The sequence below is a fragment of the Hippocampus guttulatus genome, chromosome 22 (assembly GCF_054856545.1).
Source record: "Hippocampus guttulatus isolate MCC_2025c chromosome 22, RoL_Hgut_1.0, whole genome shotgun sequence".
Lineage (NCBI taxonomy): Eukaryota > Metazoa > Chordata > Actinopteri > Syngnathiformes > Syngnathidae > Hippocampus > Hippocampus guttulatus.
In genome coordinates, this window is record NC_141282.1 from 4,560,725 (window position 1) to 4,575,891 (window position 15,167).

General features: G+C 45.8%; 3 long non-coding RNA genes across 10 annotated transcripts in view; 1 reads left to right on the forward strand and 2 right to left on the reverse strand.

Annotated features, from left to right (window-relative positions):
- The first annotated feature begins 2,127 nt into the window (after positions 1-2,127).
- On the forward strand, positions 2,128-3,976 carry LOC147186159 (uncharacterized). The gene is made up of 2 exons (XR_015099204.1): positions 2,128-2,266; positions 2,542-3,976. It is a non-coding gene; the product is annotated as an uncharacterized LOC147186159 (long non-coding RNA).
- On the reverse strand, positions 3,715-4,848 carry LOC147186160 (uncharacterized). 2 transcript variants are annotated; one of them, XR_015099202.1, is made up of 8 exons: positions 4,793-4,843; positions 4,698-4,716; positions 4,607-4,618; positions 4,504-4,522; positions 4,439-4,450; positions 4,321-4,339; positions 4,009-4,050; positions 3,715-3,855 (listed from the first exon to the last, which is right to left on the reverse strand). It is a non-coding gene; the product is annotated as an uncharacterized LOC147186160 (long non-coding RNA). The 2 variants fall into 2 exon arrangements; XR_015099203.1 differs by having other exon boundaries at positions 3,780-3,855; positions 4,009-4,169; positions 4,253-4,618; positions 4,793-4,848.
- Positions 4,849-5,927: 1,079 nt separating this feature from the next.
- Positions 5,928-15,167, reverse strand: part of LOC147186161 (uncharacterized) — a 30,312-nt gene continuing 21,072 nt past the window's right edge. The window contains exons 4-7 of one of the 7 annotated variants that reach the window (XR_015099303.1): positions 12,667-12,823; positions 12,440-12,590; positions 12,266-12,350; positions 5,928-8,935 (exon numbers count right to left, since the gene is read on the reverse strand). This is a non-coding gene — a long non-coding RNA (uncharacterized LOC147186161). Of the gene's footprint in view, positions 8,936-12,265; positions 12,351-12,439; positions 12,824-15,167 lie in introns of all 7 variants that reach the window. The other 6 variants (XR_015099301.1, XR_015099304.1, XR_015099302.1 and 3 more) reach the window with 6 other exon arrangements.

The window sequence follows — 15,167 nt, forward strand, 5'->3', positions numbered from 1 at the left end:
GCCGCCAGCTGTTGGGGTTTTGTCCTGGAAGACGTTTGGCCTCTGGTCCGAGCAGACTTCTTGGATTGATGCTCAAGGCCAGAAAGGGCGAGCTGTCCTTTCTGGCGTTTGCGCATGAACCCAGGAAGCCCGCTCGGACCAGAGGTCAAACGTCTTCCAGGACAAAACACCAACAACTCCGGTTGCCGTCCGTAACCACACCGGCTTTACGTAGCCCCGCCATGCAGGACCAGAAATTTTTATGTAAATTTGTTTGCAGACCCCACCCACAATTGCCAAAATCAACCAATCACAATGCGGAATGCAAATTTATTTCACATAACCCCGCCCACGCACACCCGAAGCAACCAATCGGGTGGCGGCATGCAAATTTATTTGCACATGCCACGCCCACTCGCGGCAAAATTTTAATATGCAAATTGATTAGCATAGCCACGCCCGCAACTGATTTGCATACCAATCAGGTGCCGGGATGCAAATTTATTTGCATAACCACGCCCACAATCGCCTGGACCAGCCAATCAAAAGACGGCATGCAAATTTATTTGCATAGCCACGCCCCACTTGGACCAAAATTTGAAATTTGCATGGACACGCCCACAACGGGCACCAGCCAATCAGAATGTACTATGCAAATAAAATGTGCATGGCCCCGCCTACATTAACCCAGTCCAGCCAATCAGAAGGTGGCATGTAAATTTATATTTGCATAGACTCCGCCCACAGCGGGATGCAAATCTATTTGCATAGCCCCGCCCAAAATTACCCGGCCAACCAATCACAACGGGATATGCAAATTTATTTGCATAACCCCGCCCACAAACGACAACTTCAACCAATCAGTGCTGCATTACACCATATTTGCATAACTCCGCCCGCCCACAAGCACTGCATAACCACACCCATTATGCTAATTTATCCGCATTAGCATAGCCCCGCCCATTCACAGCAGCCAATCGGATTGCTCCGTATTTGCATAGCCACACCCCCAACCATACCCACTTTTATTCATGAAGGAAGTCGAGAGGTGTTTTCGTTGTCATTTTATTTTACATGTTAAAAGACAAAGTTAAAGTAAAAAAAGTTAAAGTAAAAAAAGTTAAAGTAAAAAAAAAGTTAAAGTAAAAAAAAAGTTAAAGTAAAAAAAAAGTTAAAGTAAAAAAAAAGTTAAAGTAAAAAAAAAGTTAAAGTAAAAAAAAAGTTACAACAAAAAGTTAAAAAAAACCTAAAAAAATTACAAAAAAATGAAAAAGTTTAAAAAACTACTCACCGAAAATGTCGAAGTTGGATGACTTTGCAGCCTTCTACTTTTCGTTGCCTGTGAAAGCAGAGCTGGACCAACACGTGGACCTAAGACAAAAATGAGATTGGCGAGTCTCAAGTCAACTTGTGCAGGAAATGCAATTTGAAATGTGATCAAACTCACCAGCACAGAAGGTGATGCCACACAAGTTGTCTGGGACTCTGACCAAGTGCTCGCACGTTCAGCTCCTGTGCAACAAACAATATGGCGTCAAAGAAGGGATTAAGAAAACTGTCAAGCATTCAAAACTTGCAGCCCATTGTGGAACCTCTTCATGACCATTTATTTCACTTGCAGGTTCCTCGTCAAGTTGCAGAGCGTGAGGAGGGATAGGAAAAAGGGTGCACTTGAGCCCACCAAATCCAGGAAGACCCTTTCCCCAGGCAGCGTGACGTCACTTCTGGAAAACAGCAAGACATCAGTCAAAACATTCACCCAACGTGGTTGATGGAAACCGTTTGGGATGAAACCCACCGCCACGAGCACCGACTTCAACCAAAGTTTGCCACCGTCCATTTGTGGTCCTCCGGCTGAGGAAGAGAACGCCGATGACGTTTGGCTTCACAGGCTAGCATGTCGCGGAGGCAGGCAGCGTTTGTCACCAATTTCTGAATGACCATCTGAAGAAAGAAAAAATATATATTTTTTCAGTAGACTTTGAATCTTCTGGAGCAGTTGCCAGTTCTGCAAAGAGACGAAATGAGCAGAGTCGCATACAAACCCTCAAAAAAAAAACAAGCGCTTTCTTGCCAGAAGGTCTCACGTTGACATCACGGTGGGGCGGGGGCCAACTTGCATTTCTGGAGGGAGACAAGGTAAGAAATCTTGAAGGCCTTCAGTGGGAGATTTGCAGTCACTGTTTTTCAAGTCCAACCTTTTTCCACCCATCCTGTGACGGAGCGAAGGAGATGTCCAACCACTTCTGAGGGCCTCAGACTGGACAAGCCTGAACACAAACAGGAGGTACGCAATGGACCCGTCAAGCTTTCAATTCAGTTCAATTTTAATGTGGGTCAACTTGAGATTTCAAAACACTTTGCCCAGCGTCTTGGTGGCCAAGGTGCAGACTCCACGATGGCACGAACTGGAAGCTTCTCTGCACAGTAAAAAAAAAAAAAAGAAGGGGGGGGGGAGTGCTTGTTTGCGTCTTGGCTCATCTCAGAACGTTGATCATGACTTCATGTTCACTCCACCACCTGCAACATCAGTCATGTTTTTAAATCTGTCTTTTCCCACAGAAGCATCACTGGCGAAAAAGATCAACGGTACTTGAGCCTGTCCACAGTCTTCCCAGAGTGGATGCCGATTCAGGTTCTCCGGGGCCAACGGCTGCTTTGGCGCCGCCTAGTGGACATGAGCAGAAAGACAACATTAGTACAGGATGTGAAATGTACCTTTTTAAACTGTCCAGAGAGACATTCGTCCCGGTGCAGCTTTGGGGGGAACCTACAAAAGAGAAATGTGTTAAAAAATGGTCACGTCAGCCATTCTGTTTTGCTGCATGCTCAAACCCAGCAGACGGCCTCATTCGCTGTCGTCTTATTCCTCAGGCAGCTCTGGATGAAGTCAAGATGCCGTTTCACCTGCGCACACACAAAAATGTCAGCGAGAGCGAATTGAAATGATTTACGACGTCCTTACCCTCCTTCTGTCTCATCCAGGAGCAAAACAGCAACTTGAGGCCAGACTCTTAATCTGCAGAGTGCTGTTGACAGCACCAACTTTGGCAATCCTCCCCATGAGGGGGGGAAAAAAAAAAAAAAAAAAAAAAAAAAAAAAAAAAGTTCAACCGCTTCTGAGGGCCCCAGAGTGGACAAGCCTGAACACAAACAGGAGGTACGCAATGGACCCGTCAAGCTTTTAATCGTTTCATTTTAATGTGGGTCAACTTGAAAGATTTCAGCTGCAATTTCGAAACTCTTTGCCCAGCGTCTTGGTGACCACGGTTCAGACTCCACGACGGCACCAACTGGAAGCTTCTCTGCACAGTCAAAGGAAAAAAAAAAAAAAAAAGGATAAAATAGCTGATCTCAAATGTTTGGCAAGTTTCCTCCTTCACTTGCAACAACAATTATTTTGTCTGTCCACAGTCTTTGCCGATTCAGGTTCTGCAGGGCCAAGAGATGCTTTGGCACCACCTGAGCAGAAAGAAAAAAAAATAATGAGTACGCAAGTACAGAATGGTAAATGTTCCTTTGACGGTCCAAGAGACAGTCCCAGTGCAGCTTTGGGGGAACCTGCAAAAGAGAAAATGCATTATAAAATGTTCGAGCCATTTTGCTTTGCAGCGTGCTCAAACCCAGCAGACACTGCAACGGCCCCATTCGCTGTTGTCTTGTTCCTCAGGCAGCTCTGGATGCAGTTTCACCTGCGCACACACAAAAAGGATGTCAGAAAAGAGTGAATTGTAGTTATTTACGATGTCCTTCCTTCAGTTTTGTCCAGGAGCAAACAGCAACTCGAGGCCAGACTCTCAACTTTTTTTCCAAGACGTCTGGGGAGCGCAGTTTGCAATGAGGTAGTGTACGGCACCAAATTTTGGAATCCTCCCCCTAGGAAAAAAAAAGAAAATTGCACACTTTTTGTTTGTGGTCCCTACCGGAATCACGTCATCACTCGAAGCCTCCTGGAAGCTCATCTTCATGTGCTGAAAAATTAAAACATGATTTCAGAGTTGTATGCGTAGGAGTGTTTTTGTCTCTTACCAGTGACGAGCGCAGGGCTGAGCTGGACACCTCGGCAGTGGCCTGCATGGACAGTGAAATAGTTCGCAATGTGACTTTTGGTAAGCACATTTAAACACCCCCCCGCCAAAAAATAAAAAGAAGTCGCAGATAGCCATTTTTGCAGTCAATTGATGCCAAGCCTGTGAACAGAAATTGCACAATTACAACCAAGTAAGAGCAGGGTGTCATTTAAATTGTGAAAATAAAAACGCTGGCAACTTACCTTCTCAGCACGCTGGAAAGAAAAAAATCAAAATCAAATGGTGCCATTTAAAATTGCAGGCGACTTACCTTTGAGGAGTTGAACAGCCTGAAAACGCGAATTAATGTTAAGTTCCAAAACGTGAGCAATGACAGGTGTAAAAAAAGAAACTTAAAACGTTCGGTTTGTCAAACGCTGGCAACTTACCTTCTCAGCACGCTGGAAAGAAAAAAATAATCAAATGGTGCCATTTAAAATTGCAGGCGACTTACCGTGGAAGAGTTGAACGGCCTGAAAACGTGAATTAATGTTAAAGGTTCCAAAAGGTTAGCGATGAAAAGACGAAAAAGAAACGTCAAACGTTGAGTAACTTACCCTCTCTGCACGCTGTGAAGGAAAAAGAAAATTGCAAAACGAGAGTTAGTTCAAAAGAACACAATGCCATTTAAACTTGCAGGCGACTTACCGTGGAAGAGTTGAACAGCCTGAAAAGGTGAATTATTGTTAAAAGTTCCAAAAGTTAACAATGACAAGACAAAAAAAGAAAGTTGAAGCGTTCACCTTGCCAAGCATTGTGGTCGTCTTGCCGCGATGTGGACGTGCAGTCAGTCGTCAGCCTGGAGGGGAAAGAGACCGCTTGTTGAATTAGTCGCAGCTTAAATAGGTTTTCGCTAACGACGTCATCACGTGATGGTTTTTTTGAAAAGCTTTATTTAACAAAGAAGAAGTAAAAAAAATAATAGTGAGAAACGATTCCGAAAGAAAAATCTCGGTAAATGCGAGCTCGAGGTGAGACTCGAACTTGCTCTCACCGGCCCGCACCGTTTGTCTCTAACCATTAGGCCAATCGTGCTGGTGACTTCCGGCATTGAAAACAATATTTTACTATCTTTCCCAATTTTGGAGCGCACAATACTATTGTTAATTTGAATAAATATAACCTCCAAATTGTCAATTTTCAAATCCCAGTTGGTCTAGTGGTTAAAGACCGTACTTTAGATTCTGTTAACTCGTGTTCGAGTCCCCTTTTCTACTCACCTACATTTATGCACACATGTAGGTGAGAGCGGGGATCGAACCCGAGTCGCCTGAACCGAAAGCAAAGTTTTATACCACTGGACCATCACAGTTGAGATCTTGGGCGAATTTTTTCTCCTATTCATAATTACACCTGAACATGACAAAGTTGAGGAATAAGTGTAACTTCCAAATTGTCAATTGGTAAATCCGAGTTGGTCTAGTGGTTAAAGACCATACTTTAGGTTCGGCTGACTCGTGTTCGAATCCCCTTTTCTACTCACCTACATTTATGCACACATGTAGGTGAGCGCGGGGATCGAACCCGAGTCGCCTGAACCGAAAGCAAAGTTTTAGTCCACTGGACCATCACGGTTGAGATTTCCGGCACATCTAACGCTATATTGGTAGGTCAAAATTGAACATGACATTCCATTCCAGTTTACTACTTTGATGGCGGTAAGGGGATAAATTTTACTCTCCTTTTTCGATCAGTCAATACGAAGTCATCCCCATTCTTGAGTGTAGTTACCCCAGTCATTCACAAGAGAGCAGTATTGCAGGGCACCTTGCCCGTCTCCCGTTTCCTCGAAACTTTTATCAGGACTTCAGCACACGAGTATTCTATTTATTTATTGTTGTTGTGTGTGACTGACTTTAACAAAAAGAACACCAAAGATTTGTTGGTTATTTCAGCTTTATTTGAAGGAACACAGGATGACAAAGAAATTTCACATGTGGAAGTACAGACTGATAAGTGCTTCGCCGTTCCGAGAGCACATTGCATTGCAAGACTTCAAACGGGTGGGGGACACACATCATTCGTTATATCTCCTGGTGTGCGTAGCTTTAGTCACCGGGAGGAAGTATAATACTATCATACATACACAAACGAAGACTCTCTATTCGAACTGTTGAAAAGGAATCAGTAACTTCAGGAAAAGTCTCCAGATAATCAAATACATCACAGTTTTTAATGAAACCCGCTCGAAAAAAGAAAAAAACAAAAAACAAATGTGACATTGTTTGATGGCATCCGCAGGAGGAAAGGGCCAATTTGGCTCACTGAGGGGGACGCCTTTTTGAATTGCCCCAGTGTCACCCTCCATAGAGCAGCCAGTCAACTGGGAGGACTGGAAGGAGGTTGCGGGGTGGGGTAGCACTGAGTGTACCCCCCCGACCACCTCTCATTTTTGGACGAGTGAGCCGGAGATAATGGATGGGTGGAGATGGAGGCACCCACGGGCGGAGGATGATTGAGAGGCAGCTGTGATATCTTCACAGCACCCCGCATGGCACGGCGTGGAGGGGTTGGGTGGGTCACCGCAGACATTTCTTTGGCTGCAACGTTGCCCTGTTGGGGGTTAAAGACATGAGTTTTTTCAATCGTGTGTGTGTGTGTGTGTGTATATGTATGTAAGGCGTTTTTAGCATGAAAAAAACTACCATGTATAGTAAGGCATTTTTAGCCCAAAAAAACCCCCCACCATGTATCGTAAGGAGTTTTTAGCCCGAAAAAAAAAAGCGACCATGTATATAGTAATGCGTTTTCAGCCCCCAAACAACGACCATGTATAGTCAGGTGTTTTTAGCCCGAAAAAAATGACATAGTATAGTAAGGCGTTTTTAGCACGAAAAAACGACATAGTATAGTAAGGCGTTTTTAGCCCGAAAAAACGACATAGTATATATAGTAAGGCGTTTTTAGGCCGAAAAAAACGACATAGTATAGTAAGGCGTTTTTAGCCCGAAAAAAACGACATAGTATATATAGTAAGGCGTTTTTAGCTAAAAAAACCCCGACAAACTACAGTAAGGCGTATTTAGCCTGAAAAAAACGGCATTGTATAGTAAGGCGTTTTTAACTAAAAAACCCCCCGACAAACTACAGTAAGGCGTTTTTGAGCAGAAAAAAAAGACATAGTATAGTAAGGCGTTTTTAGCCCCGAAAAAAAACGACATAGTATAAAAACGTAAGGCGTTTTTTCCAAAAAAAACCCGACATAGTATAGTAAGGCGTTTTTAGCAAAAAAAACGACAGTATAGTAAGGCGTTTTAGCTAAAAAAAACGACATAGTATAGTAAGGTGTTTTTAAGCCGAAAAAAAATGACATAGTGTATAGTAAGGCGTTTTTAGCCCGAAAAAAAACGACATAGTATAGTAAGGCGTTTTTAGCTCGAAAAAAACAACATAGTATAGTAAGGTGCTTTTAAGCCGAAAAAATGACATATATAGTAAGGCGTTTTTAGGCCGAAAAAAACGAAAAAGTATAGAAGGCGTTTTTAGCCCGAAAAAAACAACATAGTATAGTAAGGCGTTCTTAGCCCGAAAAAAACGGCATAGTATAGTAAGCCGTTTTTAGCCCGAAAAAACGACATATTATAGTAAGGCTTTTTTAGCTAAAAAAACCCCGACATAGTATAGTAAGGTGTTTTTAAGCCGAAAAAAACGACATAGTATATAGTAAGGCTGCTTTAGCTAAAAAAAACAACATAGTATAGTAAGGCGTTTTCAGCCCGAAAAAAAACGACATAGTATAGTAAGGCGTTTTTAGCCCGAAAAAAAACGACATAGTATAGTAAGGCGTTTTTAGCCCGAAAAAAACGACATAGTATAGTAAGGCGTATTTAGCCTGAAAAAAACGACATAGTATAGTAAGGTGTTTTAAGCCCGAAAAAAACGACATAGTATAGTAAGGCGTTTTAAGCCCGAAAAAAACGACCATGTATATAGTCAGTCATTTTTAGCCGAAAAAAACCGAACATGTATAGTAAGGCGTTTTTAGCCCTCAAAAAATGACCATGTATAGTCAGGCGTTTTCAGCCCGAAAAAAACGACCATGTATAGTCAGGCGTATTTAGCCTGAAAAAACCCGACATAAGGCGTATTTAGCCTGAAAAAAAACAACATAGTATAGTAAGGCGTTTTTAACTAAAAAAAAACATGACAAACTACAGTAAGGCGTTTTTAGCCCGAAAAAAACGACATATTATAGTAAGGCGTTTTATGCCCGAAAAAAAAAACGACATAGTATAGTAAGGCGTTTTTAGCCGAAAAAAACGACCATGTATATAGTCAGTCATTTTTAGCCGAAAAAAACCGACCATGTATAGTAAGGCGTTTTTAGCCCTCAAAAAATGACCATGTATAGTCAGGCGTTTTCAGCCCGAAAAAAACGACCATGTATAGTCAGGCGTTTTTAGCCCGAAAAAAACGGCATAGTATAGTAAGGCGTTTTTCACAAAAAAAAAAAAACGACAAACTACAGTAAGGCGTTTTTAGGCCGAAAAAAACGACATATTATAGTAAGGCGTTTTTAGCCGAAAAAAACGACCATGTATATAGTCAGTCATTTTTAGCCGAAAAAAACCGACCATGTATAGTAAGGCGTTTTTAGCCCTCAAAAAATGACATAGTATAGTCAGGCTTTTTCAGCCCGAAAAAAACGACCATGTATAGTCAGGCTTTTTTGCGCAGAAAAAAAGTACCAGGCATTGTAAGGCGTTTTTAGCCGAAAACCCCCCGACCATGTATAGTCAGTCAGTGCATTGCAAATTTCTCCATTGTGAGACAATAAAGTTTCTTATCTTATCTTAAGGCGGAGGGGGCTTCTGCACATTCCTGCGATCACCGCAGACTTTTGACGTCAAACGACCTCCTTGGACCACACATGAGTCAATCACCGCCTAAATCCATAATTAAAGCAACCATTTTACAAAGGATGCTTTGTCATTTTTATTTGACTATATCAGTGTGAAAAAAATACAGGCAAACAATATTTTGCAAATTTATTTTATGATTATTTTTAAAATTAATTTTATTGTCTAAACACTTACACGGCTCACGATGTGCTATTGAAGGGCAAACCGTCAGGTTATCACATGGGTAAAATTTGAACATCTTCGGACTCCCCCCCCCCCGCCCCCCCGCCCTCCCAAATGTTTCATTCATGTTTGAATTTCTCTCTCTGGACCCCAAAAAGTATAACAATACTTTACATATATGATCAAAGTCTATCAAAACTGAGTTTTAGTATGTCAAAGGCAGACTTTTACGACTATTTCAAGTGCACATCTATCTTGTAACAGAAGATGATGTGTGCTGGGTGTGCCCGCCGCCGCCTGACAATACAGTTTATGGTGCGTTTGTCAGCGTGCCCTTGACGGATGTAAAGTTAAACATCCAATACGCTCGGTGAACGGCCTGGCTCGCTGACAGAATCCTGCGGGAGGAAAAAGGAACCAAGGGAGCCGCCGGCGCCATCATCGATTTCCCCCGGCCGGCGAGGAATTGGCGACCTTCAAACCACGAGCGTAATTTCCGCCGCTGATGATCAAACGCTGATTAATGAATTGGCCCGCCGACAAGGGGCGTCGCCCAAGCGCTGATTGTGACACTTGTTGGCAGACAAGATGATAAAAGGCGACTCTCCGCTCACTTTCTACGGCCCCCAGCCCAACGAGAGCTCAATCGATCATCTCGACACGAACGTTGACAAGCCGCCACTGCGACGTGACAGTCTGACAGCGCGTCACATTTGGGGCGGGGCGGGGGCGGGGGGGGGGGGGGGGGGTCAGCGAGTGTATGTGACACATCAGGTGTTAAGATTTGATTTCTAATAACTCCAGCCGTCTGTGGTCACGCCATTTTTTGAGCGTTTTAAAACGGCGGTGTCCAAACTGCGGCCTGCGGAGTAAATTTAGTCTCGGGCTCAATGATTCAAAATAAAGGAATCATGCAATTGCTAGTCAGTGGGAAGGGAGAAGGTGCGGAGTGTAGATGGAGGGGGATGCTAGTGGAAGGGTGGGGGGTGGGGGGTGGGGGTCAGATTGACGGAGCGCAGAGGGAAGTGCACTTTTCAAATGTCACCTTGGCAGGAAGAATGGCGGGAAATAGAAAATGCTTGAGGTGGGAAACGGGACCGTTTGACATTTGACAGTTATCAAACTCCAAGCTTCAAATACATTTGGAGCTAATGCTATCCGGTTCCTGGATGTCTGTGAGACTTTTTCACCGGCCCAAAAATCAAAACGCCAACATAGACTGACTGAGTTGCGGAGAATGTCCACAATATTCCAAATAGGGAGAAAGGCTGGGTGCATCATATCGCGGATGGCAGCTGGGCGTCACGCCGTGACGCGTGATCTGTCTGCGGCGCGGTCACAAAAGGCGCTTTTGACACATTCTCCTGCCGCACTTCAAAAACACATCAATCACAGCCCCGGTCCAAAATGTCAGAGACCTTTTCTACGTGGCAGCTCAGAGAGCGTCGAGATGCCTCCTCCCATGCGGTTAAAAAAAAAAAAAAAAAAAAGATCTGATCTAAGGAAATGATTTGTAATATTATGAAAATGGAGCCTAACAGAAAGATGCTTTATTTACAGCAACCTCAGACGGGTCGTTAAGGACACGAAGATGAGGACGGACGGCTAGGGGGTCAAAATCACGCCACTGTAGTGCCCTTTCCAAAGGCGCATGGGCTCCCTCTTGTGGTACACTAAAGAATGACAGAGCAAGTACAGTGACGCCATTTGTTTTTCATTTTTATTTATACTTACTAGTGATTTAAAAAAAAAAATGGCCTGGGAGGCCATCAACGTTAAGGCGGCTGTCAATTCGCAACAACGGTGTGTGACATTTACAAAGCGCCCTCCGCAGAGTGTCTATCGGTACGAATGCGAGGTCAGGGGGGCCCCCGCACGACAACCTCCACAAATTTCGCGGAGGTGGGCTGGCAAGGTGTTGCCGTGGCAACTCAAGGCGCACTTTCCCATTTGTCAAACGGAGGCAGGGAGCTGTGACGGAGGGGCAGGGGGGGGGGAGTTGGGGGTGCGTAACTACGGGCCATTATAACCCCACTGGGAAGGCTCATGCATATTTAAAATGGAAACGATGATAAAGGTTGGTCGTCTGGGAGCAGGGGTGCGCCGAACTCGACCGGACCTTCACCGGCGACGTGTCATTAAGCCTTTAATTGACTCGTCGCATCTATAAAGCTAACGTAGCCATCCCTCAATGCAAATGTTGCCGGTGCAACGGGCCGGCGAGGTGATGGACGCTGACAAATTGACGACAGGGGGAAAAAGGTCACGTCGTGACTCGGAATGTGTTTTACACGCGTCCCTGAAGACCAGATCAAAACGAGCGCGCATACGGCCGCTTTTGAGATGCAAATAAAGCCTGCAAAAGATACCTCCGGCAGGCAGTGCAAGAACAATCGTAACTCTTCTAATCCTGTCATAATTGCTCGGTGAGCCTCTCAGCGATCGTCAAAGTCCAACATCGTTCCGGAGATAGATTACCTCCACCAAGGCGTTTCGGTTTTCATCAGGTTTTTTTGGTTTGGTTGAGACCAAAAAAAAAACGACCGTAGTGCAGCTTGGGGCGGACCTGCGGTGGCCGTCGAGTGGTCCACGTTCAAGTACCGATCGTCGAATCGGCTACGGACTCACAATTGGTGGAGGTCAGCGCTCTCGTCGGTGCCGTTCTAATCGAGTCCGAGCATGCACGAAAAATGTTCGCCGCAACTCCACTCCGTCCGACTCCTGAGTGAACGCGATGACTTCAGACTCTCGCACTCACGGGGGAACAAATGTTTATCTAAAATGAGACGGTTATAGACACAGGCGAGGGCATTGTCCACGACGACTGCCGAGGCAAGATACTGTAATTGGGTGAGAAAATACCCCCATCCCCGAAAAAAAGCCGCTTTTGCTGCGGCGTGATAAAGTGGAAATTTAAGCTCCGACTGATCCAATCGTCTAATAAAGGACGGCGGGCAAAGGCACAGAGATAGACAGGAGGCAGGAGTGAATGACACCCCCCCCCCCCACCCCCCAAAAAAATGTGCAAGACCGTCAGACATGCAAATCTACAGAATGAGACGGGGCCCCTTCCGTGGCCAAGCGAGTCGGTGGTTGTGTCTTTGAGGTGCGATTAGAAGGTACACCGGTGGCGCGGATAGCATCAGAACCCCGAAGGAATGAAGGGCCGAAGACGGGCAAAGTGGCTCTCACCTGTGCAATGCCCGGGAGGGAAGCAGACGGAATTACTCGGACCGCATTCAATCTCCGAGCGGGGGGCCTCCATGTATGCGCCTTCCTTGAAAACAATGTCCAAATTGGAAATAATAATAATAATAATACAACAACAAAAAAAAATGAAATTGGGGAGATTAGACTTTCTCCAACCTCATCAGAATTCTGCTCCCGGCGGACATCAGTATGCATTTTCACAAACGCCGCCTTCAAGCGCTAACCTTGACGCCGGGGCGCCTCGACGGCAGTTGCGCATTGGAAGCCCCTCGGGGCATGGCGCCCGCTCGCTTCAGCCAAATGAAGTCTGCTGAAAATGCCACAGCGGTTCATGTTCATCATCAACGCGCGCACACTTTGACTGCGGTCGAGTCTTACCTCACCTTGCGGGTCGTCTTACTACTTTTCGACGCTGCCATCCGTCACGAGGTCGAGTCAACGCATTGGCGGTCGGCGCTGCTTAGCCCTGCGCGTCTTCACGATGAGTTCGACTTGGATTTTCAGCACAGTTGACCGAGTTTTCTTTCAGGCTTGATCCGACTGTCTCCCCCGTGTAAGCAAAACGTTTCCACATCTCACACTGTGCCTCGTTTTTTTTTTTTCCTGATCGGTATTACTCGGACACTTGGTGATCTTTCAAAATGAATCGTAAAAAAAAAAATAATCCGCTCATCTGAAAATGACATGACTGTCCTCAATTTCTGATCACCAATTTTTGTTTTTCAATAAAACATCCCATGCCCAAATCTGTCATGTGCAAGAGTGAGTGGATATTGGAAACCAGACCGCCGTGTCCATTTGTCCCCGCCATCTGTCACCCGGTGAGTCCAGGGGGCCACCGTCCAACCCTTCAATATGTGCGGCAGGGTGGGAGAGTGAAGGAGGGGGTCGGGGGGGTGGGGGGGGGCAGGGGAGGTTTGCCACTCAATACCCTGCCTGTATTTCGCTCAAGAATGAAAGCATTCAGAACCGCCGCTCGACCGTGATTGTCGCCGGCTCTCCGGGAACGTGTCGCGACCTCCGGAGCGCCCCCGGACAGACGGATGGACAACAAGGCAAGACCGCTCTCCTGATCCCGCGGGCCGAGGTCATTAACCGGGACTGTGATCCACAACAGCGGCCATTAGTGTCGAGAGGGGAGGGAGGGAGGGAGGAGGGGGGGGGGGGGTTGTGAAACCCAAACGCTGCAATGTCCGGGCGGCGGCGATGGCGGCGAGACAGAATGGTCCGTTTCAGTTGTCATTAGAGAAAAGGCGGCAGGTCAGATGCTTTGGGGACGGCTGGAGAAACACTGTGTGTGTTTGCGTGCGCGTGTGTGTGTGTGTGTGTGTGCGTGACACGGGGCAGCAGACATATTGTCAGTGATTACAGACTACTGGCCGTTCAATCATGTGATGAGCGTGTGTGTGCGTGCGCAGCCGTATGTGTTTTCCCGTGGCTTATTGACGCCGCGTGCCGTATAAATGCCTCGGCGATTTTTTCCGTGGCGAGTTCCATTGAAAAAGTGGGATTGAGGGGAATCTGGCACAATGACCAATATTTTGTTTGGTCCGTAAGCAGACGAGGAGTTGCTAGCTCTCCTTTCCCACTTGCCAGGGCATCGCAGCAGCTCATCTGCTCCGTTTTCACTCAAGTGGGCGAGTATCTGACGCACTGTTTACCCAACGGTCCGAATCGTCAGAAGCGCGACGTGATGACAATTAAGGGTTCTTGGGGAAGCGGTGCGGGGGGCTAATCCGGGGGGCAAGTTCAAGGCCGGAACGTTCCGGCATGATGAGGTTTAATTGGTATTGTGCCATTTCCATGATGAAACACCCGGCCGGGGCCCGCCACCTAAAAGCACTCATTACTCTCGGCAATTCATTAAAATAGCAGCGTGTGAGTCTAATGAAAAGAAAATGTGTGCATACTATAGCGGAGTTAATGTCCAGAGATCATATTTGCTCCGATTCAATTCACTGATTATCCATCATTTTCATTGCCCTCGCGGCTCCGAGGCAGTCCGCTGTTTTATGGTGATGTGTGCTTAGTCCCAATTCTCCCGATGGATAAAAGGAACAATTTCCACTCGGCATAATGCAACGCAAAGCGAAATGACTTTGAAGAGGTATGGGCAGAGGGGAGGGGGGTATGGGAGATTAGCTTTATCTACGTCAACATTTTGGGGGGTTTCTTTTTCCCGGTTGTGTTGAGCAAACAAGGCAGCGGAGAACATTTCTTCAAGAAAGAACCGCTTCCGGTCAAACTAAACATCAAACAAAGCAAACCATCAGTCGAGCGCTTAAAAACAACCACATATTGCAGCTTTGATTTAAAGTCATTCCACGCGCGTTCGCTTATTTCAGCATGTTCGATTTTTTTTTCTCCATAGCCGTCAACGAAAGGTGCGGCCTCTGTGCCCCCCCAGAACCCCAATTACCGAGATGCTTCCTTATCTGGGCCCATTCTCAATCCTTAGCCCTGAATGAATTCACCCGCATTGTTTGCCGGGTTTAATGGCCCGAGACCCCTATAAGTGAGCCGGTGGTCTGACAATCGCACTTCAAAAAGCAACACGGGTATCCTCATTTAAGGCTTCATAGACCAATTTTTTTTTCCTGAGCAAACGGAATTGAAATTTAACATCAATGTTTTTCGACAGGTTGTAAAAGAAATAAGCCGTCTTCACACATAGTCGCAGCAACCGTATCGCGGCGCACCGTCGGACGCGCTTTGAGCTTCATAAAGCACGCGGGCGACATCCTTTGCATCCCGTCGGAATAAAGCGCTCTCAAGTCTTTTCGTTTTAATCGCTTTCCTGTCATTCAAAACAAAGGCACGACACTCTCATAGACTTCGATATTTAATCCCACTTCTCAGAGTGAGATAATGGACAAAAGGTGCG